Here is a 23,464-nt window from a genome sequence, read left to right on the forward strand (position 1 = left end):
TACGAGGGGACGCCACTCCCCTGAACAAGCCTCGTTTTCGCGTTTTCTACGCACTGACTGTGACGTCAGCAAAGCTTAGACAATATGGGGTAAATCGGTAAGAGACAAGTAAATCGGCTCGTGTATCGATCGCCAACATTTAGCAGGTCTTTCTGGTAGCTTAATATTGAAAGTTAAGAATATGCTGTAACCCAATGACCCCACTTAACACTAGTCGACAAGTCCCAACCAGTTAACATGTGTGTATCAAGGGGGTAGTAATGCACCATATGTTAATAGTATATAACAAATGAACTAGGACAAGAAGGCTGGTTAGAGTGAGCGTAATGTTTACTTCCGTAGTATGATTCGGCGCACTCGGAGGTCGCGTGAAAGGGGAATATTAAGCCCTGACATTGCATATGTGGGTCATTTCTCATTCGGTGAAGTAAAATAACAGACTGGTTATTATTATTTACTGAGTACTAGAATCTCTGAATCATACCATGGCTAGTTTTTATGCGAGGATCGAAGCTCCTTTTAAAAATATTAATTCACACCCTTTTAAATCTTCAGCATAACAGTTTAATTTGGAAACTATAAAATTGGCGAATGGAATACCACACCAATTATAGGCCAATTATCCCACTCTTTTGAAATGTGAATCGTGACTTTAAGGTAGATACAGTTCTCATATTCAAATTCTGAAATATGCTAAGGCCTATTGCCATTTCTTGCAGAAAAAAAACATTTGGTTGGAAATTAAACTGAAACTGAAACTATTTGTGTCGTTTATTCAAACACGTAGTAGCTTGAAGTTGTGCCCATTTAGCATTGTTCAATCACGTTGTTTTATTAATTTTAAAAAATAAATTCCACACGACACGAGGTTCGAACATGTTCGGAGAATTCGATGACTTTGCATTGGCAAATAACAAGAATACCATATCTATATGGCGTACCATATTTGAAATTATTAAAATTGAAATAGATGGTCTGTACCGTATACAGGTACACCATTTTATTTAAACCAAGGTTACTCCCGTTACTTGTATGCACATTTGTAGCCTACATACACTTATCATAGTCTTATTTGTATCAGGGGGGTAGATACTTGGATGACCGAATGGTTAGCGCGTACGCGTTGTATCATAGGGTCTATCATTGAGTCAACTGGCGTGGTTTCGATTCCGCGGTTGTAGCAGTGGGAGGAAACCAGAGAACACGGAGAAACCCCACGAGGTTGGACAGACGACCCTACTCCTTGTGTCGTACTACCGGGGATTCGAAACCACACCAGTTGATTCAATGACAGGCCTTATGATACAGCGCGCACGTGCTTACCATTCGGCCATCCCCCCCCCCCTTGTACGTGACAAGGTTTCCTCCCACTGCTAAAGACCCCTACGCGCAAGCGAATTATTGAAATAAAATTGAACCATACGTTAGTGTCGAAATGAACTAGTTTGTGTCGAGTGGAAGTTAAACCCCACCTCTCTCTCTCTCTTTGTTTCAGCCTGGAGGTCGGGTGTTCGATCCCTGCATTGGCCGAGAAAGTTTATCCAGATTTTCCGGCGTGGTTCCCCCTTGTCAGTGATGCAGGACGGAGGGCTTGGCAAGGACAGCTGTCTAGTCGTTCGGATGGGACGAAAAACCGAGGTCCCGTGTACACATTGGCGTGCACGTTAAAGATCCCTTGACAGTTGGCGTATGCCCGTCTTCATTAGCCCAGTTTGGAGCAGAACAGTAGGACATTAAACCCCATTTCATTTCATTTCATTTCTCTCTGTTTCAACAGATTACGAAATTCCAATCTGCTCTGGAATAGTACTAGTTATCCCCCCTTAACACATAGAAAGAACCAACAAAATGGCCCGACAGACGGCATGCTCTGAGCATAGAAAATGGTAATCCAACATAAACAATACATATGATGAATTGAAAAACATGCACATAGATTAAGAGTCTTGGTTAGACCTGCCATGTACATAGATTACGAGTCTTGGTTAGGACTGCCATGTTTATAAATGTCTAAATAATAAGTTAGTTTCGAAAATGTTCCGTTATATTTTCTGTCAAAATGTTTGTTTTGTTTTGTTTTGTAATTTGATAATTCGGATTCGTTGGAAATAATTGTTGGATTAGATAATTACGTTGTCCAAGTTTTACACGGTACTACGCTACTAGGACTGTAAAATCTGAATATCGATAAGTTTTTATCGTCGAGATCAGGTCATACAGTTAAGTTTTTGCATATGATTGCCAAGGAAAATAGAAATACAGGTAGTCGCTTTTCACAGAGGCAGGGGCGGATTAAGACCCAAAGAGGCCCTTAGCACTTACAGGATTTTATTACCCTGAAAAGGAATATAATATACAATTCAAAATATTTTAAACAGTATTAAACCATAAACAACCACCAAGCACGTGATTGGAGTTTTTCTGGGGTTTTATTACACGTCATTATTAATTGCGACAAAACAGGTCACAGTAAGAAAAGGCAAAAACCTTAAATTTGGTAGCATACTAAAGCAGACATCCTGTGGTACCCCCATTCCCATGATGCCCTAAGCACTTGCTTATTTGTTTAAAAGACCAATCTTGATTATACTTTGGAGAATAAAACTGCTTAATTTTGTGTTAAAAGCCCTTAAAATCCTCTACCTTCGGGCCGAGCAACTAACTGAATATACATGATACGTTTTCAAACAACTTAAAGGACAATACGAGTCATACCTCTATATTACTGACTGATGTGACGAGTGATAACAGATACACGGCCGAATTTCTGCTCAATAAAAATTCCTGAGCTGAAATTTTGAGACATTCATCTATATGTTGGCGCTTAAATTTCATATGTACACGGACTTTTATTTCTGAGACTCTGTTAAAATCGGGATGGCCCCTTTAGTGGTTAATCCAACCCTGTTCTTATATTTAGAAGAAAAACCCATGCCCTTTCTGTGCGACGAAATACTAAGATCCCAATATTTTGCACTACCAGACTGAATCCCCATACTTTGAATGTCAAATAGATGTCCAGGTATATATTACAATCTTTAGCCAGATAAAAAGGTTTGCAGCTTATAGTTTTAAATTGATCTTGTTCAGAATTCTGTGTTCAAAACATCGCTTTAGATAGCGGTAATTAGTGATGGATGTCGGCAACTGGGAAGAGTATGATTATTCTTTATAGAACACTTGTTTGGGTAATTCACATAGATAACAAAGTTTGTTTACTTTTGATATTAGAACATTTAGGACATGTAGTGCTTTTATCAGGTCACTGTCACCTTGTATATATTGCTTACAAGATTTCATGTTAAAATCGGGGATCACGTGGCTAAGTGGGTAAGACGCTGGCTCGATAGCCTGGAGGTCGGGTGTTCGGTCCCTGCATTGGCCGAGAAAGTTCATCCAGATTTTCCGGCGTGGTTTCCCCTTGTCAGTGATGCAGGAAGGAGGGCCTGATAAGGACAGATGTCTAGTCGTTCGGATGGGACGAAAAATCGTTGAACTCCAATGTCTCGACCAATCAAATTGCTTACCGCTCTGCTTAATCCGAGCAGAAAATGCTCATTATCGAACTTAGTCACGGTATTGATGTGATGAAACTATACATTTGTACAATCAAGGGCCATAATTAAGGAAGTTACTATACCATATACGCGAAAATCGACAGGAATCAAGATCGTAGGGTTATAAACATGTATTTCAAGTTTCATCAAAATCGGATCTCTAAATTGGGACCTCTAGAGGGTCCACAACCTTGATATACCAGATGTTTACACTACATGCGTACGAGGGGCGGCCATTTTGTCCGGCAGTTTTGACCCGATTTTCACGAAATTCGCACTCCACAAAAATTACGAACGGTTTTTAAAATCGGATAATAATTGTCATCTAGAGAGACCACAAGCTAAAATCGGATCAAAACCAGGCAAATGTGTTTATATAAAAAAGTAAAACAAATACTGGCAACTTGGGAAGTGGTATGAGGTATTTTGGAAAGAATAAGCCTAACCTACCTCGTACACAGCGCCGATCGGACGTTGATTTCAGAAGCCGGGACTACTACCCATCCGGCATACTAGATAACATTTCTCTGTAAAACCACACCCACGAAAACAAAAATTACAAAGGGGCTTAAAATGTGAAAATCGGGTCTGAAATAAAATCTGGATAGGCTACAAGTTTGCAAGAAATAAAGCTCGCGTTCATAAAGCCGTACGAGGAATTGCTATTTCTAATCTACGTATAGTGTAGCCCGTAGAAGTGCCTTTTTACGCAATCGGCTAAAAATAGTATTTTCGCACAGTTTTAGATCAGAACACTAAAATTGACATATACTATGGTAAAAATGATAAAATGAACAAATATAGTGTTATGTTTTCTAGCACAATATACATCATTAAATAGGCCAAACATTACTAAACAAGCCTATAAACTGTTTTCTCTCTGGACTAGTTCGCCGTGTTGCGATTTTTAATCCACGAGGCGGAGACAGTTGTTGTTTTTAAGAAAAAAAAATAATAATATGACTTTAGTTTATTTATAGGGCTTCCGGAATAAACGATAATTATCGCTTCAAATTTGTAAGTAGAGGATTAATAGAAACAGGTTAACCCTTTCAATGCTAGACGTAAATCCACTGCCTGTGCTAGACCCTTTTTTGAGGAAAAAAGGGAGGTTGGAACTGAATGCCAAGCAGTACTTATGGAAGCTTTTATGAAAAATCTTTTTGTCTGTTGGGATGGGCATGAGGTTGGGCTAAGAGGAAAAAATAGAATTTTGGAAATTTGCATAATAATGTAGTCACGTGACGTCATGGCGGCCATTTTGGATTTCTCATTTCACACTAAAGCTAACACGAAAACGAATTTTTCTCCATGAAATACTTAAAAGATATTGTTTTTTTTACTGGATTTTGATAAAGATATATAAAATGAACAAAAATATCAATAGCAGCCATGAGCAATGCCGCCGCGAACACGCGCATCACGTCTCCCGCTGCCATGACCACGTGCGGATTGCAATACCTTGATTTTACTTTCACTTTCACTTTCATCCCCAAGTCCTATATCATTATCAATATAGTCAGTCAATAGATCTACACGTTCGGGAATCAGGAATTACCTACGTATTTTACGATCCAGCTGGCCAGCATTATTATAAACATCAGAATTATTGTCAGAATCTACTGCAGACACAGGGCTAGCGTGTTCACATTGGGCTTGTTCATCATGCACGGGAGACATAGCTAGCCATGGGCGGAACGTCGCGCAACAAATCACACACTTCATAATACCAATCACTGTCCTGACTACTATCATTATCAAGTAACTGGAAACGAATTATGTGTATCACCCGCCTCGAAATTGTCCACATGTTGGTCAGCAAGACGTCATTCACGACTTCGTCGAGAGTGCATCGTCTACGTTGTCACAATGCACTCCGCCATTTTACGGTTTGCCGCTTTGAAACACGTGGAAATATGTTCTAGTGTATAGAAAATACAATAGACGGCACTTGCAGTTACGGTACTAATTTTAGCGAGGGCTTTACTGAGTACACGGTAATACCGGGTACGGGCATTTTACCGACATTTTATAATACCCGGTACTACCGGGTATACGCAGTGAAAGGGTTAATCCACGGACTATTTGTATTATTCTCGCTTTCTCTTATCTAGTGACAGTCAATTCTTTTTAAGAATTTTATTGTCAGATTCGAACAGATAGTGTCATAAGACAACCTTTCCTTTTCATCTTCAAAGAAATTATGAGTGAGCTGAACATCGACCGTGTATCTAGTATCGCTCTCTACTCCAGTCAGTTATATGAAACCCTGTGTTTTCCGTTTGTTTGCGTCACTTCCCGTTTCTTCAAATCGTCGTTACTCATCTACCGTAGCAATGATCTCTGTGTTAAAATTATATTTGGAATGTGTTAAACTAGTTCTACCCCATATTTAATATTGGCTAACTCGTACATTGTCCTTTAAGATGTGGTAGTCGGAAATTTCTTGACTGATTTCATCCATAACTTATTTTATCAAACGATTATCAAAGACAGTCTTTTCTTTTATCTACTAATGTAAGGATTGGTAACATTTTTCTCAATAGAAGATACTTCCCCCAACGTCCTTTCTTTTTGTTAAAAGTATCATATTTTATCTATGTTAGTTCGTTACATTCATACATTTACATATTTTCAATTCATAAAATGGATCAAGATCCTCAACCTACGTTGACCAAGAGATGGACTATTTATGATCATAGTTGTAATTAAATGACCTGGAAAATCATAATGGAAGAACTATGCATTAGTGAACAATTTGACGAAAGAAGTACAATTGAAGCACAGTCCCCCCTCGTTTACTATCAAACAATATATCTGAAAAGAATCTATTATTTTTTTCTACGTTGGTATTAAGGTGATATAAGTTAAAGATAAGACCCATTAAGGTCATTAATACCTAAATAGAATACCAGCATTCCGAGTCATTGTTGGGTCATTGTGGTTGCTAACGAAGCGTAATAATTTGAATTTGGGCTATTTTTACCCCGAAAGCGCCAGTCAGGCAATGGAGCGCTACAAGCTTGATAGTATAATGAACAGAGATTACTGCGGACTCAATTTTCTTAATCGCGCGGAAGAATATTACAAAATAATAAGGCGACAAAATTTGCGCGGGCGACCGCAAACATGGACCTGGGTACCCTCTTTGAACTCTCGAGTGGCTTAACAAATTTAAATATGCTAGAGAACAATAGACAAGTTTTTTACCTATACCGCTATCGTTAATGATATCTTGAAAATAGCTTAAATAAAACATTAAAAAGCTGAAAAGGCATAGTCCTTATTGTTTTGATGATATATTTAAATTAGTTTATATGTCAGCAACATAAATACATCCATTTATATTTGATAGATGTGTTTAACACTACTTGTTTTTTCACTAATTATGTATAGTATCAGCCAAAATTAAAACGGAAAAAAGTTTATTACAAAAATGCAGTATTTTGTAATTTATTTGGATACTATGAATATTGTTTTTGTGCACAATCTCCATCATTTAGACAAATGTGTATTCATTTATACTTGATATACGTGTTTAACCCTACATGTATTTCATTACTGGGGTGGAATTGTGGCGTCGGGTGGTCGTAAGGTCTGCCATTGACTCAAGTGGCGTGGTTTCGACCCTAAGCTTGTGAGTGACAAGGATCGGGGTCGCCTGCCCGAACCCTTTGTTTTCCCCGGGTTCCCCGCTTTCCTCTCAGTCTCACTGCCAAAAAACTCCAGTTAGTCCCGAAATCACCTAGTTTTAAAAATCAATCTAATTTAAGAAGAACACAAATGGGGTTTTACAAAAATGTTTAGTAATTCCGTTGGTTGTTGTAATAATTGTTTTCATGTACTATTTTCATTTAATCAAAAGTAATACTTTCAAATTTTTCGCATGGTTATTGGATTCGGATAAAGCACACATTTTCTATTTACATGTTTCGATATCAACTTTATTTCTGACGAAAAACCGGCAATATTTTTTTATCATGGTCTTTCTGGTAGTTTTTGGCACATGTATGTCTGTTCATTGTATTGTTTTTTTTCTAAAGCGATTCCGAAATTGTGTTGTATTATGAACGATATTCAATCTCAATGATCTTGCCCAAGATTTAAGGGGGATCACGTGGCTAAGTGGGTAAGACGCTAGCTCGCTAGCCTGGAGGTCGGGTGTTCTATCCCTGCATTGGCCGAGAAAGTTCATCCAGATTTTCCGGTGTGGTTCCCCGTTGTCAGTGATGCAGGACCGAGGGCCTGACAAGGATAGCTGTCTAGTCCTTCGGATGAGACGAAAAACCGAGGTCCCGTGTATACATTGGAATGCACGTAAAAGATCCCTTGCCAGTTGGAATTCGATATAAGAGTAGGCGATAGTGCCGCTGCCCGGGCAAAATTTCCCTCATAGCAAACTGTATGGCGTATGCCCGTCTTCATTAGCCCAGCATAGGAGCAGAACAGTAGGACGTTAAACCCCATTTCATTTCATTTCCCAAGATTTAAGTTTAAGCCAAAATAAACACTATATTGGGTTGATTTCTGAAAACCTATACAAGAGTTGTTTCCCTTTACCTATGGGCTGATAATCAGTAAACGATATCAAAAGGTTATTCAAATATATTCTTACTTCATTTCAAAAGGTTAGTATTTTGATAAAATCACAGGGAAAACAATTCAAGTTATGAATTCACTCTTCAGATAAATTACAAAAACCGGGTTTGGGTTAGTTTTTTCGGATAATATAACTATTGATCTTGAGGAAAAGCATAGTAAAAAAGGCCAAAAGAAACCAACCATGAGTGACAATTCTACACAAACATATTTTAAATCCTTTTATATTTTTTTGTTTTATTTGTTTTTGTATCTTAGCAATATCTTTAACAATGGTCATTTAAAATAAAGATGTTGCAGTAATTGTGAAATCAAGTAATAGAAATAACCAAGAACTTTATTTATGAAAAAAGTTTCAGATCGTTATTACCATAAAATTTCAAATTCAAATGACAAAAAATTTGAAATTTAAAAAAAATTCTTGTATATTTTTCTTTCTAATTTTAGTTTTCCTTAATTTAAATACAGATGATTTTCACAAAAATTATAGAAATAACACATTTCAAAGTGTCAACGCCGACAATTAAGAAAAGGGTTATAGCTATTTTCTTATGACACCTTCACATACCTGTACAGGTGCAAACGATCAAAAGATCAATTAATGGTAAAAGTTTTCAAATAAATAATGATATTTATACATATCTTTAAAAATCTAATTCTGTATAATATAATAAAGGTTTTTGATTCTAACCGCAGTACAAAAACGTTATTATAAGACTAACACACATCACAGAAATACTATCCTTTACATTAACCAATAGACCTAATTATTATGTTATTCGAATCTAATAAATAATTGTTTCCTACTGCTGTGATTGTCAGGTGTTTTGATTCACAAAAGATTTTTTTTATACACAAATATTCGAATTTTGTTAGCAAGTGTTCGGTCTTCTATAACTGGGTAATTTTTAACGGTTATGAGGTTTAAAAACGCGAGACAATAGATCGCGGTATATTCAGACCGCCACATTTCAAGCTCAGGAGTCGATTCTCCGCGCCCGGGACTATGTAAGGGAATGCGACCACAAGGAACAAAGCTAAATTATGAGATGGATGGATTTAATACTCTTTGTTATCGAGGGACTATATCGTTAACCATGAAGCCCGATTCAGTGATTCAACATTGCTTCTTATAAAGATAATATTGCCCATCTGTCAAAAGACTGGAGAATATTTTACATTTTAAACTTAGCCAGATGGCAAAATATAACAGACCCTATTCTAACCCTCTTCTCCTTCACCACACAAATAGGTCACCAACTTTTTCAAACTTGAATATTTACACCTTTTGCATAATTCCACCTTATTTTATTTCATCTAGCAACCGGGCCTTCATTTTGATCCCCATATATTGATTTTTCAAATCGTGTTCAACAGTTTGATAAGACCTGATAATTTTAGAAACCAATAAGCAGTGTTTGGTTACATTTGGTAGCTGAGATTCTACAAAACCACAGGTGTTTCTGCGGTATATAGGACACGCGCTACTCGCACGAGCCGTTGTATGATTGACAGTCGGTCACGAGCCAGTTGTTGGTGAGAGGAGGGGCCAAGACCAGGACACAGTTACCTTTATATATACCTGTGCCTCACTAGTTGTCATTTGATCGGCGGTCACAAAGCGAGACCAGTCACGAGAGTTCACCCTGTTCAAGAGGAAAGTGTGCAGACGACGCACACGACAGACACGAGTCAAAGCGCGAAATATTAGAGTACTTCGGACAACCAGAGTCAAAATCTGTCACCATGGCATCGTCAATGGTACCACTGCAAGCCATACCCGTTAGTAATAGCAACCGTGTTATTGTCACGGGACCGTGTATTTTATTAAAAACCACAACAGTAGCACAGCAGGTCCGTGCCTTGAGACCTTTAAAAAAGCAAGAATCAACAGAAACATCACCAGAACCAGAATTCCTCAGATGCAAAAGACGAGCGGATTTCAGTAAACTGGGATTAAACCTACCCAATGTTCATCCAGTGGCATCATCTCGCAGAAATGCTAGAGAACGCAACCGGGTGAAGCAAGTTAACAACGGATTTGATACCCTGAGGCAGCGGGTTCCCAACGGCAAGAAAAATAAAAAGATGAGCAAAGTGGATACTTTAAGAGCGGCTGTGGAATATATCAAGAGCTTACAGGATCTTTTAGATGGAGGCACCACAACAACGAGCTCGTGTGAAACGAACATTAAAAGTGGTAATGAAAACTTTCATTTAGACAATGAATCACATCCTACACAGACGGTGTTAGTTCAAAATCATGAACATCAACAGGACAATATCATACATTCCCCAGGACCCAGTGAGTGCTCAGACTCTTGTGAATCTTCTGTGAGTTCCTATGAAGACCGGGACCTTTCCGAACTAGCAACGTGGATAGATGCATTGGTTGGAGTTAATATTTCTTGATATCCCTTGGTAAGTGAAAACCGCCTTTTGATTTGTTCCCGCTTTCTGTGAGCATGTAAATTTGTACGAGTATGAATGGGTATCGTAGAGTCGTGAAATGAATCATTTATCAGTGTGGTTTGTATCACTGAGACTCACTAAAAGGGGCCATTCGTATCTGTATTAGTATAGTATATCTTTGTAGTTAGTGAATATACAGCAGCTTTATTATAGATATATCGTGTCCCGGTATATGGCCTGATTCAGCTCGAATTGAAAAAAAGTAGACATTACTTTTGTATGACATTAATATTGATGGATCGAGGCGCGTTTAAATAAATCAAATAAAAGTCTGACTAATATACTACCTCGGGTCAATATACATTATATTGAATATACCGGGTGGATATTAGATTTATCTATTGATTTTCAAAATATTTTACCATTCCCAGAATTTAATTAAATAATAAAACATATCGGTAAAACGAGTTGATTAGTTAGATATGGATCGTTATTTAATAGTCGATCAATGATGACTCTTAGGGATTGCGTCCTTTTTGTACTTTGTGCGCATGACTTTAAAACAATTTAAGAATTTGTAAGTTAAATGCATTTTTTGAATTTATGAATGATTTTATTGTGGGGAATCGTGGGAAATTTTCTTTCTTTTAAGCCTTCTGTACTCGAAGCATGCTGAAACATTTCCCATAACTTGCTTTCACCGAATAATACATTTATCTTAAGCTTGCTTTTATGTCCTTGAAACGCTCCGGGATGTGATTATGTATAAAAACTAGGTGTATGAGAAAATCACCAGCTTGGGCTATTGAGAATATAAGGAGTTGATTTATTAATCATTGTTATATATGAATGAGGCTTGAGTATATAAAGTTCCTGTGTTCGTTATCTAGTTTATGTATTCAATCCAATCTACTATCAATATGCATTCATGTAGGCCTACCTCTTACTAACTACAGGACCCTTAACATCAATTTCCGCCTTATGGGTTCGCCTGATATCGGGGTCCCAAGGATAAGGTTATTGAAAGGGTAGGCTTTTCTCTGGGTCACGCCATGTCGAGATTTAGACTGGCAGTGTACTCTAGCTTTGGGTAGGCGGGGGATAACAAACAATCGCAACCCGAATAGTATAATAGTCTTCAGCTGGGGTGTTCTCAAGCTCAACAATGCTTCATGTAAGACTGCCTTACTCTGATCACGTTTTTCAACTCCGTCGCAATTCATCTTGAAGAACTATGAAAATATCTGATTGAATGAAAATCAAACATGATCGAGCGGTGTTGTAAAGGCGCGACTAATGTATCAATCGTGTGCTACTAAATGTCCTATAATAAAAATAATTCTTTTTTTTTCATGACCCTTTCTTTTTGTGATAAACGTTCAGAAATACATTATGTTTTTAACCATTAGACTTGGGTTTGAAATGTGAGCGTGTTGCTTATTGTGTGTTACTTTCTTCTTTTTTAGGATCGTACTGAATGGACAGCGTTAGAACTTTAATGCAAACATAAAGCTAAACTTCGTCACAGTGGCATTACCAAGCGATGTGCATCCACCATGAAAAAAATAACACCATTCACAACTGAAAAAGAGAGCGTTTTGTCCAATGGCTGCCGTTGATAACCCGGAACTATTTTAAAAAGAAAATTGAATGTCTGAAGTCTATAATAATTGTGTGATATGGAAGTATATTAATAAGATCAGTTGTAATTGATATTTATGGAATAACACTTAAATGAAAATTATTATAACTATGCAAATCATATCTATTACGACTTCCATAATGGACTTCTCATAAGTCTGTGTTCTATTAATAAATCATTGTCTTCCATAAATTTTACTTGGTGCATACATTTTTATATTAAAGTGCTCCATTTGTAATTCAAATGTTAGTTGTTATATTATTTCTACTAGGTAGAGTTGTATTTATTTTTTTTGTACTAAAGTATTTTGTATATTGTTATCTCTTTTGAGAACTATCACACTGCCAGATCATAATGCATTTCATCACGTGTCTTCTATTTTACCACAGTCAAATTCTATTATAATGAATGGGTATGTATAATATGATGACTATGTTTTGTATATAGATAAGAAACCAATTGTTAAACCTCATAATATTTTTGTATATTTGAATAAACTATTGAATAAATTGAAAATTATGATTATAACGACTTAACAAGTACGTCATTTTGGCCAGACTTAGCCGATGGGTAAAACAATAAAGGGAAGGGGGGGGGGTCGAGGAGGAGGTGTGGCTCCAATTGCAACTCTATGTAGACAGGCAAACCGGATGTTCATTGCCATTCTTGTTCTCAGCCAAAATATTGTTTGCACATTTTAAAAAACAACAGTAGTTTTGTTCATGACTTTGGCTGTGGATATTCAATTGTTAGGGGGCGTTGTACCATAAGGCGTGTCATTGAGCCAGTGGCGTGGTTTCGATTCCCCGCTTGTAGGGTCGCCTGTCCAACTTCGTGGGTTTTCCTCGGGTCCCCCGGTTTCCTCCTACTGCCAAAGATCCTCCGCTATGTGCAGCGAATTATTGAAATAAAATTGAACATATATGAGTCCCGAATAGTTTGTGTCGAGTGGTGGTTAAGCACATTTCCCTCTCTTTTTATGGTTAGGTGACATGTTCAGATTGTTCTGGATTCGAATTCCGGCGAACACCTAGAAGAAGCATGGGAGTCTGGTAGTCCGGTGTACCTATTGGTAGTGTAACGTACATGACCCCTGGAATGTGAAGAAGATTTTGTTTAGTCGCCAGAATGGAACGTAAAACAGGGTCTAGCTATGAGTATTGTAGGTAAATGACTCCTGGATTGCGAAGAATAATTACGCTTACAGCCTCACCCGGCGTAGCAAGCGCAATTAGGATTCAGACAGCATGTCCTCTGGGCGATATTTTACACTAATGAACACGTATTTCCAAATTATTGGGGATTGGCCAGAGACCAAATCGCATACAACCCCCCCCCCCCCCCGCACATTAATGTTTAAACACGCTTTAGGTAGAAGTAAATATATAGTTTTGTGTCTTAATGGTTTTGATAATGTATTTATTATGCATCCAATACTACATCAGTATAAATATGCTGCAGGTTCAGATAAGAATTCGTGATAGATGTCCTTTCTAGCCGATAAGTTATATACACAAAGCTACGCACAGAAGGGTCATTAGCCCGCTTTTCTGTTATATATGTGTTTCACACTACATACAAACTAGAAAATAGTCCCCTGCTGTATCATTGAATGGTTCACTGTAATACAATAGTCGACCTCCCGATGTAGGAACACATGTATTTTCACAGATATTTAATCATCTCGAGACATCTCAAGCCTGAGCTCGAGAGGCAAATCAGTGTCTGCTTTATAGTCAGATAGAAATAAGATTTTGATTAAAGCTAATTGGTAATGATGTTTCAGTGTGTACATGCAGATATTCCGATCCCGAATTCCTACTGTCATAGTGGTAGAAGATAACGATTAACATCGGCTTCCATGGAAGTTAACGTCGCAGACAAATGTTTAATAGGCTAGCCAAGCATGCGGGGTGGAAGGGGGGCAAACAGAAACTCGCCCACGCGAACCAAGTAAATAATGGCGTAAGTAATGTACGTAATCAGGACCGCTGGGATATTGCCGATCCAGGGAGGGTTACATACATAAAGGTGTCGGAGGCTGATAGGCTGATAAACAGTTGGGCGCTCAATCTGATTAAAACACGGATCCTATTTCGTTTCGTTTTTATAGTTGAAAATTTCGTTTTACTTGTCTTTACTACACTAGGATCTGGAAGAGTTGTTATCATTGATGTGTCCTGAATGGTGTGAGGGCTTAGCAATGAAACGGTCTGTTACGGCGAGCTTTAGGCGTGTTTTGCACGGAACTGTGGGTTATCCACTAGTAACATCAATGCTGATTGATTAATCAAATGTCTGATGTCATAGGGTCAAAAGCCGCTCGTATGACCTCTGACGCGACCTATCGTTACAACCAGTCAGATCTTCATGTAGTGTAGGCGATCGAAAGTATAAAAAAAACGAAACGAAGTATAGATCTATATTTTAATCAGATTGTTGGGCGCTGAGGCCCAAAATACTGTCATACAGCGAAACTCTAGATTTATTTTAAGAATCCAACCACCAAAAATTAACAGCTTTGTGTTGTCAGTCTAAAGGAGCTTAATATACAGGTCACAATAATTCTATCAGGTAAAACACAGTATTTGTCAAGTTTTCAATTGTTTGATGTTATATACAGTTTGGAAACAACTTCCAGCAATTACAGACCATTTCTTATATTCAACATAATAATGACCTCTCCTAATGACCACCAAATTTCAAGTCAATCTAAATATGTTCGTTGTTGAGTTATGGCAATAAACATTCCCCAGAAATAGCGTTATACTGTCTCACTTCAATAAAATGTATTTTGAAACTCAAATTAATATATTTTCTGTGACTTTTTTTTGGAAAGGATATAAATACATGCTTATAGAACATTTTCTATAATAAATTTTGATAGTTGAATTATACAAATAGACACTGTATTAAGGGAGTTATGACTAAATTACAAAAACATGTGTTTCTGTCAAATTATCGGATCACAGTGGACATGTTTTGTTATGTGTATGAAAAATACTGAAAACTTTTCAGTTTACAAATGGCTGTTGTTTTTTTTAAGGCTCACTTTTGATCAATGTTTGAAATATTGTAGCATCATAGCATTCATGGATCACATATTTTAAAGTTAGGGCATTAAAAAGCTCAAAAGTGCAAGATGACTAATCTGTAGTATCCGTAACCATGGAGTTGTATCTTAAGGTATATTTACAATACAAATGTGATCTTCGGTAATATTTTCAATGTGCAATTTTAAAATCTAAAATATTTTTTATTCATCTGAATTTAAAGTTGATTTTTTTTTTTACTTTTTAAAGGTTATGGGCACTACATACAGTGATTAAAAAGCTACACAAAAGTGTATTTTTAACAGCTGCTCAAGCAAAAAAGGTAAAAAGTTTAATAACCAAAATATTGAACTATTCATACTTAGAATTGCAAGGTACTGCAAGAAAATTTATTTTTTCACCCTGATGAGTTATGAGACACTTTTGTAACAAATACTGTGTTTTAGCCGTATGGAATACAATTGCTGGTTATTACTGAGCGACGTTTCGACTAGGCTTCTCTAGTCATTATCATTGCTTGATAATGACTGGAGAAGCCTAGGCGGACGTCGCTGAGTAATAACCAGTAATTATATTCCATAGAATTGTGACCCGTATATTCCAGTTAAATTACTAAATGCCATTGAAACAATTAAAGGAGCTTGACTTACACAATAAGCACTAATCTCTTCTGGAAGGTAATTAATGTATTTTATAATGTTGGATAATAATGGACTGTGAATTGAGTTACTGCCCTTACAATTTGAAGATGACAAGTCTCAGCGCCATAATGTAAACCGTCATTCCAACAAATAGTTATAAAAATATTATTATCAACACTACTGTATGTGTATATTTAACATCATTAGCCACCCGTGTTTCTATTATCTTAAAATCAGTACTATGTTACAAAATTCTTCATCACATTTCCATCGATAATAATCAGAAAGTGACACGAATCAGACCATATCTCGTTTATAGGAGTTCCATACTAATCTTAATCACCAATGTATGATTTTGTTAACCTTTTCACAGTTTATTGTTATCTGTTAAAATTCTATTCCATTTATCAAGTAAGCGACAAGACAAACTGAGACAAGGATTAAGTGAAAAATTTCAAGCCTTGTTTAAACCTCCACGCGAAGCCATTAGGACGGTTCTAAAACGCTGTCCTTTCCCCATGATCTCACCCACCCACGACGCCATGTCCATTTGGGTTTTAACCTGTTTTTAAAAATGTTAATCTTCACATGGCCACTATTCATTATCAAACATGTAGATATATCTAGGTATGACCTCTTGTTAGGTGACGGACAATAGGCGCACTTTAAATCCATAATAACCCTGAAGCTCTGAAATCTATGGGTTTCGATATCCCGTGGATCAAGTTAGTTATCCTCGCCTTCAGCGGAGGGATAAACTATGGGGACGGGATTGGTGGATGTCATTGTACACTATGGGTAATCAGACAGTCCTAATTTGTCAATATTCACCACAATACAAGTACTTATAATGGGACATTCTACTAGCTTATATTCGTCTTGGTGATGTATCAATGAGAAATCTTTACCGACAATCTAAACGACCAATTATTTTAGAACTTTATGAAGAGTCAGCTTTATTAAACAAAACACAACCGCGCCTATTTTTTTTTTTTTTAAAAATAATCTTTAACGTGAAAATTATACCGGTTGCGTCTGGTCGTGTGAACAGTTTGATTGAGATAAACGTACTTGATTTACTAAACATGTACAGTTATTTAAAATATAACTGAACAATAGGTATGGTGATATTAAAGTTATTAATGTTGATATTAGTGTTGAGGACATATGAACTACTAGTTTCAGTAAAATGTCCCTTAAAGATTATTTGGTAAGTGAAAGTTTATATCGACAATCCATTCATTATCAGTTCAATGTTTTATGTTTTAGTAGTTGGAAACTTTTAAGAATTAAATCTATTACAAAAAAGATGAAACCAACAAGCCCAAATCGAACAAAAAAAAACGTAACCCCCGCAAGAAAACAACATTATTTGGGCGCCTATCCCTCGACCATAATCAGAATATTTACATAGATCTACCATTATTACAGACCTATAACTCAAGGTCAATTCATCATAGGAAATGAGTAATTATTATACAAATCATATAGTCGGCTTTTTTTTTCTTTTTTTTTTAATTTCATATTCGATGACACATTTAGATTAAAAATATAACAGATGAAACGAATATATCTGCGCAGAAGATTTTTATTTTGTGCATAATATGGTGTGTCTCTTTGGGTTTGTAAAATAATGTGTATACGTGTGCGGCTAATTTCTACAGGCGCGCTTTGCTTTTTACATAAGTAGTTTTATTAAATTCTATGAAAAGATAGATATAAAGCAGGTAAAATATATACAGAAATGGTTGAGTGATCAAGTGACAATGGTTGTATATATGAAAATGATCTATGTTGTAGATGTCGGGATTTTTGGCAACTAGGCGAAAAATAGGCGGTGCGACAACTCAGCTTACAAATTGAGCAGTTTATTTTTTGCCCATGATGCAATATATTTCGTAGAGATCTACTACCTTTAAATTTATGTAGGTCACAGTATTAAAACAGACATCGTTTTATCTACATTATACGTTAATAACATAGATAGGTCTACCTAATTGTCTCCAATCTATTTATATTACTTATCCTAAAGGTCGGTGCAAGTAACGCCAGCATTTTGCAAGAGCTAAAAAATGATTTTTCGTACAAGCAGGAACCATAATCCAGGATGCTACGGTCCGACATGCGTCAATATCGAAACGAACAGAGATTTTAGGCATATAAACATATATTTTAAGTCTCATCAAAATCTGATAAAATTATGATCTCTAACACAATCTTGGTATGACATACATTTGCACTATTTGCGTACAGGGAGGGGTTGTCATGATTACATGATGAAGTTTACATGACGTATAAGATAAAATGTAATATAACGATTACATGACAAAGTACACGTGTATGTGCGTGTATATGATAAAATATAACATAATGATTACATGAACACGTATGCATGTATATGATAAAACGTAATACAATGATTACAAGATAAAATATACACCTATGTGTATATGATGAAGTGTAAGATAACGATTGTAATTATAGTGTCCAATAATATTATAGTCTGTTATAAAATTGGCTACTCTATGAAGTGTAACTTGTATTTATGACGATTATTTGATAAAATTCATATGATAACCTGTAATACATGACAGTCTGTAATGGTCATAAAGTGTGATAAATTACAATGTAATGATTATAATATAGTGTAATATCATTGCTATGATAATTTCTCCTTCTACGGCAGGTTAACCAATATATGAAAATAAATTCATCTATTAGTTCATACTTGTTTAATATTTTGTTTTGGTCGTATTTCCCTTTAATTTAAATGTTGTTATTTTTAACATTTCATTTCTAGACTCTTCTGCTTTGAGTATTTATATGATGATTACTTTGTTCTGCCCTTATTTTCTTGGTATTTTTCAACCCTATGATGAATACCTATGATGACATATGGCGCTAACTATAATTCATTTAATCTACCCGCATACGTCTATAGAAAACTCAAAACACTAATCTATTGAACTAAATACGTTGATTTCAGGTAAAGTAAAAGACAAGGTCAAGATCAAGCTCACACGAACCGCATTGATATATAGAAAAACAATGTCTATATAGTCAAAGTGCTTTTTTCACTCTCTTTTCTAAGTTAGAAAACTGTGTTATCGGTTATATATTGTCATGCTTATTGCCTCGTACATGGTCGACACTATTTCTATGGTATATAACATTGACTAAATAAAAGGACGACCATAACAGCTTCTGAAGTCCTTCTTAGTCAACATATGGCGGATAAAGATTACCCAGGAAACGTAAGCGGCCATTATCGCAATTGACACCCGAATAAGTCACGCGTATTTGTCTGTCTTTCAAAAATCATTTGTTGCTCCATTGCTTTGCCTTTCTTTCTAGTTCATGGTTAGTTAATCTCCAATTTCTTGAGTGAATGGATATGTAAGCGAAATAAAACCAAGTTTTATCGGGGATTTTAATAACCCCGGTTAAGACAAAACATTTCACGTGGTATGAATTTCGGAGCCCCACAGTCATGCCAAATAACCTGTAAAGCGTGATACGGATTTATATCCAATGACATCAGTATCTACAGGGAATCAATCTGCTAACTCCCCTACCTTTATATTAGAGAAGGTACGTGTTAAAAGATACTCTTCATGCTATTGTATTTGTTTCTCGTAAACTGTAGTACGCTATTTACGTGTATTTCTCTTAGTTATGATACTTAAAAGGCTTTGACCACAATTTCTACATATATTTATATACGTAAACTACACATATAGGGTGATAAACCATCATGATAAAGCAGTAATATTTTGTTAACTGGCGAACTTATATCCTTAAAAAATTAAAATGGCTTTAGCGACAAGAATCAGTGAGTATTTTGCTTTAAAATTACGTTTTTGTTTTGAATTATGTCCATTGTTTTTTGTTTAAAAAGAAAATGAACTTCCCCGACAAAATTGTCTTTGGTTTCAGAAAATGTAAGCATATCACACCCCATTCATAAACACCAGGGCAACTTTTAATCTAGTAAGTAGCGGAAGAAATGCTCCCAGATAAAACCAGCGGTTGTCAGGTAAGATACGCCCACATTTTGCAGGACATGGATAGAGAACAAGCTAAAAACAAAAGCGATTTTTCGTACAATCAGGAGTCATAATCCAGAAAGTTATGGTCTGAAATGCGCAAATGTCAGAAGGGACTGTGATCTTTGGGAGATAGACCTATATTTCATGTTTCGTCAAAATCGGATAAAAATTGTGACCTGTAGAGTGTCCTCAAACAAATTGCAGACGGACGGACAGGGGCGACGGCATAATACTTCCACATGAAAATGTGGGCGTATAAAAATTACCAACTTTCCTCTACAAAACAAAGAAGCAATGGGAAAATACCGATGATGTTTGCAAGTAAAAACCCACATTTTGGGTACTATTTGAGAGAGGGAAATATATAAATAGACACAAAGTACATGGCGTTCACATCCCAAAACAATGAATACCAATTAGACCAGAATCAAAATATGAAGTGAGATTATAATGTATCTATGTTGAATTATGACGTTGTGGAACATGGTTGATTTCTATTATCCAAAACAGTGTTGAAGCACGGTTTAGAACGATTACACGGAACAAATTACGATATAAGACCAAAGGTTGTCGTTTTATATGAAGACAATGTTATTTGAGTAATTTACTTGTGAATGGTGTCCGATATGGTGTCACACTCACACAAATGAATTTGTATGTCGGTATGGTAGATAGATAGATTTATTTGGCATAAAATTATAAATTGCCGAAAATTTTATGTTCCCTTTGGTAAAATCTACCGTAACATATGACATTTATTTAAAACTGATGTGGGACCCTTTCAATATTGAGGCACCTGGCTGCAGCCCAGTCAGCCTCCACCTTAATGTTCACTTACACAAGTGAGAGAATACGCCATGAAATGTGTCTTTCCAAACATTGTCGATACAGGTAATAACAGAGCAAACACGTTTTGGAACGACGATCATGTATGGAAAGAAGATAATTTCTCTCTGAACACTAGTTTTGCGCCAATTCTGATCCAAAAACTATTGTTGATATTTTTGTATACAGAGTTAGAATTCTTCCCCAGACGGAAATGATTTTGGCGGTACAGTTTATGGAATCAGCAGGTGGTTAAACAATTGTCGATGTCGTGTAAGTAGCTGCAGTCAGTGTCACTTAAAATATAACCCAAGGCCGCCAAGACCTATGTCCATACATGCACCCTTGACATCTTATAAGCATCAACTTGACATCTTCACGCTTTCTTCATTTTAATTACTGCACTTTGATATTTAATAACATGTACCATGTGACAATAATTAGCCAATAACCTGTGCACAACTGTTGAAATCGCGTGATGTCACGCTCATTAGAATACCTGTCTGTCATGACCCCGAGGTCATTTGTTCTATGCATTAATAACGCTTCTGAATAGTGAGCATCTGCAAAACAATGCGACTGTACATTGGGCCATATTCCGTTTTCTGCTGAATAACAAAGCATTGTCATCAGATGTTCTGTGAACTGATGGCATCTTAGAAGTAGTCGACATATTCTGATAACAGGTGGTATTCATGGCAATATTTAGTCATCGATCTGAAATATGATACCTTCGAAATAGACAGATGATTTTACACTCAATTTGTTTCAAGGTGTTTACTTTGATGGTTGTCCAATAACAATTTTTGCTCGATGAAATCGGATTTTGCGCAATAGAACCCCACCCATTTCCCGAAGAACCTGTACACATTAATAAGTGTTATTCTTATATGAACGGTTAGTCTAGTATATTGGTGGTGGTAAACTTGTTAAATAAGTAAAAGAAATTGGTGTTTTTGGGGAACATTTTCAGCATGAAAGCGTATAGTAGAAGGATGTGCGCTAGTTTTAATGATTCGAAATATAGGAGATATTACAAAATACGTTCGGGAAAACGTATTCATAATGCGTGGGTCCTATGTATATCTTTACAGATCCTTTTGAAACTTTGCATACCTATACCTTATACCCTAAGGATGATCCTATTGTTTTTGGTGATTGCCCGACCCCTAGGGGCTGAGTCACACCCATTTTGGCTTTGTATGTGTGTGTTGCCTACAGGTCATAATTTTTAATGGATTGTCTTGGAACTTGATATAAGTATTCTTTATAGCCAAAGGATGGCAACTATTGATTTTGGTGCATGTTCCAACTCCTAGGGGCAGAGCCACGCCCATTTTTTTGTGTTTAGCGTCTGAAGGCCACATTTCTGTATGGATTATCTGGGAACTTAGTATACTTTAACTATTGATTTTGGTACATGGTCCACCCCCCCCCCCCCTTGGGCGGTGCCACATCCACTTTTTGTTAATATTTTGTCTGTAAATAATATACAGGTTGCAATCATTAACAGATTTGGATCCAATTCAGTATGATCCATCATAGGATTGTCCCTGTTTATATTGGTCCATGTCCAGCCCCCAGGGACAGAGCCACGCCCAATTTTTGCGCTTTTTGACTACAGGCTGGAATTCTGAAGCTGAATGGATCATCTTGGAACTTATACCGTAGAATAGCAACTATTTACATGTATTTTGGTGCATTTCCCGAACCCCAGGGGCGGTGTCAAACCCATGTTTTGTTAAATTTAGTCTGTAAATTTGGCAAAACAAACCCAATGCTTAGCCTTCTTTATTTCAAAAAGTACCATATGAATCAAAGCAGGAATGTGGACGTATATTGCAACGATAGCGGTGCTCTCGTTTACCACTGATGGACCCCTTGGGATCTTTTATAAATCTTCTAGGCTCCCCAAAACCAGCCTGTTCTTGGACTTCTATGTCATCTGAAAATAGAAATGTTGTCGCAAACCTTGTTCATGACAGCATCTACTGGAATACCAAAAATGTCATGCTCAATTTTACTTTTTCATTGATCCACTTCTCTCCCCGTAGACATCCAAAATATTATCACAGATCCCCAAAGGTTCCGTGAATCCCAAGTTGGGAAACATTGCTGCTGCTGCTGATGATGATGATTCTGATGATGCGGAGCTGAAAGATGACAGGGGGTAACGATGAAATTGTACAAATGTGGGAATGACAACATTTGTCATTGAAAAGACACGAAGCAAACTAGAAACATTCCATAAACCCATTGAATAGTTTATACTTTATTTAATGTCAATTTCTGGCATTTAGTATCCTAAATTTTATTAAATAACATATTAATACGTATATGATAAGTTTGACCGATTCAATATATCTAATACACTACATATAGTTGACTCGCTCTTCCTTGAACTACTATGTATTCAATAGACAGTCTTGTTAAACTAGATGTTTCATTGAAGTTGATCATATTATATACACTTTTAATGTCTCTTTAAATTCAATAATTTCAAGAAATATTAAAACTCGGGACTTTGATCTCCAGGTAGGAAATGATTGGGCATATATAAGAATTTCAAAAAAATATTGGACCGATTTATTATATGATTTTCCATAGTTTTCAATGTGACTCATCTATAATCTTTATCAATAAAAGTATTATTTTCATAAATCCAGCCTTGTATATATAAACTTAG

The 23,464-nt window shown here is 36.4% G+C and overlaps 1 long non-coding RNA gene across 1 annotated transcript; it reads left to right on the forward strand.

Moving 5' to 3' along the window:
• Positions 1-57: 57 nt before the first annotated feature.
• LOC126811918 (uncharacterized) lies at positions 58-3,569 on the forward strand. Its single transcript, XR_007675784.2, has 3 exons — positions 58-97; positions 556-657; positions 1,496-3,569. It is a non-coding gene; the product is annotated as an uncharacterized LOC126811918 (long non-coding RNA).
• Positions 3,570-23,464: the final 19,895 nt, after the last annotated feature.

The sequence above is a fragment of the Patella vulgata genome, chromosome 2, assembly GCF_932274485.2.
Source record: "Patella vulgata chromosome 2, xgPatVulg1.2, whole genome shotgun sequence".
NCBI classification, from domain to species: domain Eukaryota; kingdom Metazoa; phylum Mollusca; class Gastropoda; family Patellidae; genus Patella; species Patella vulgata.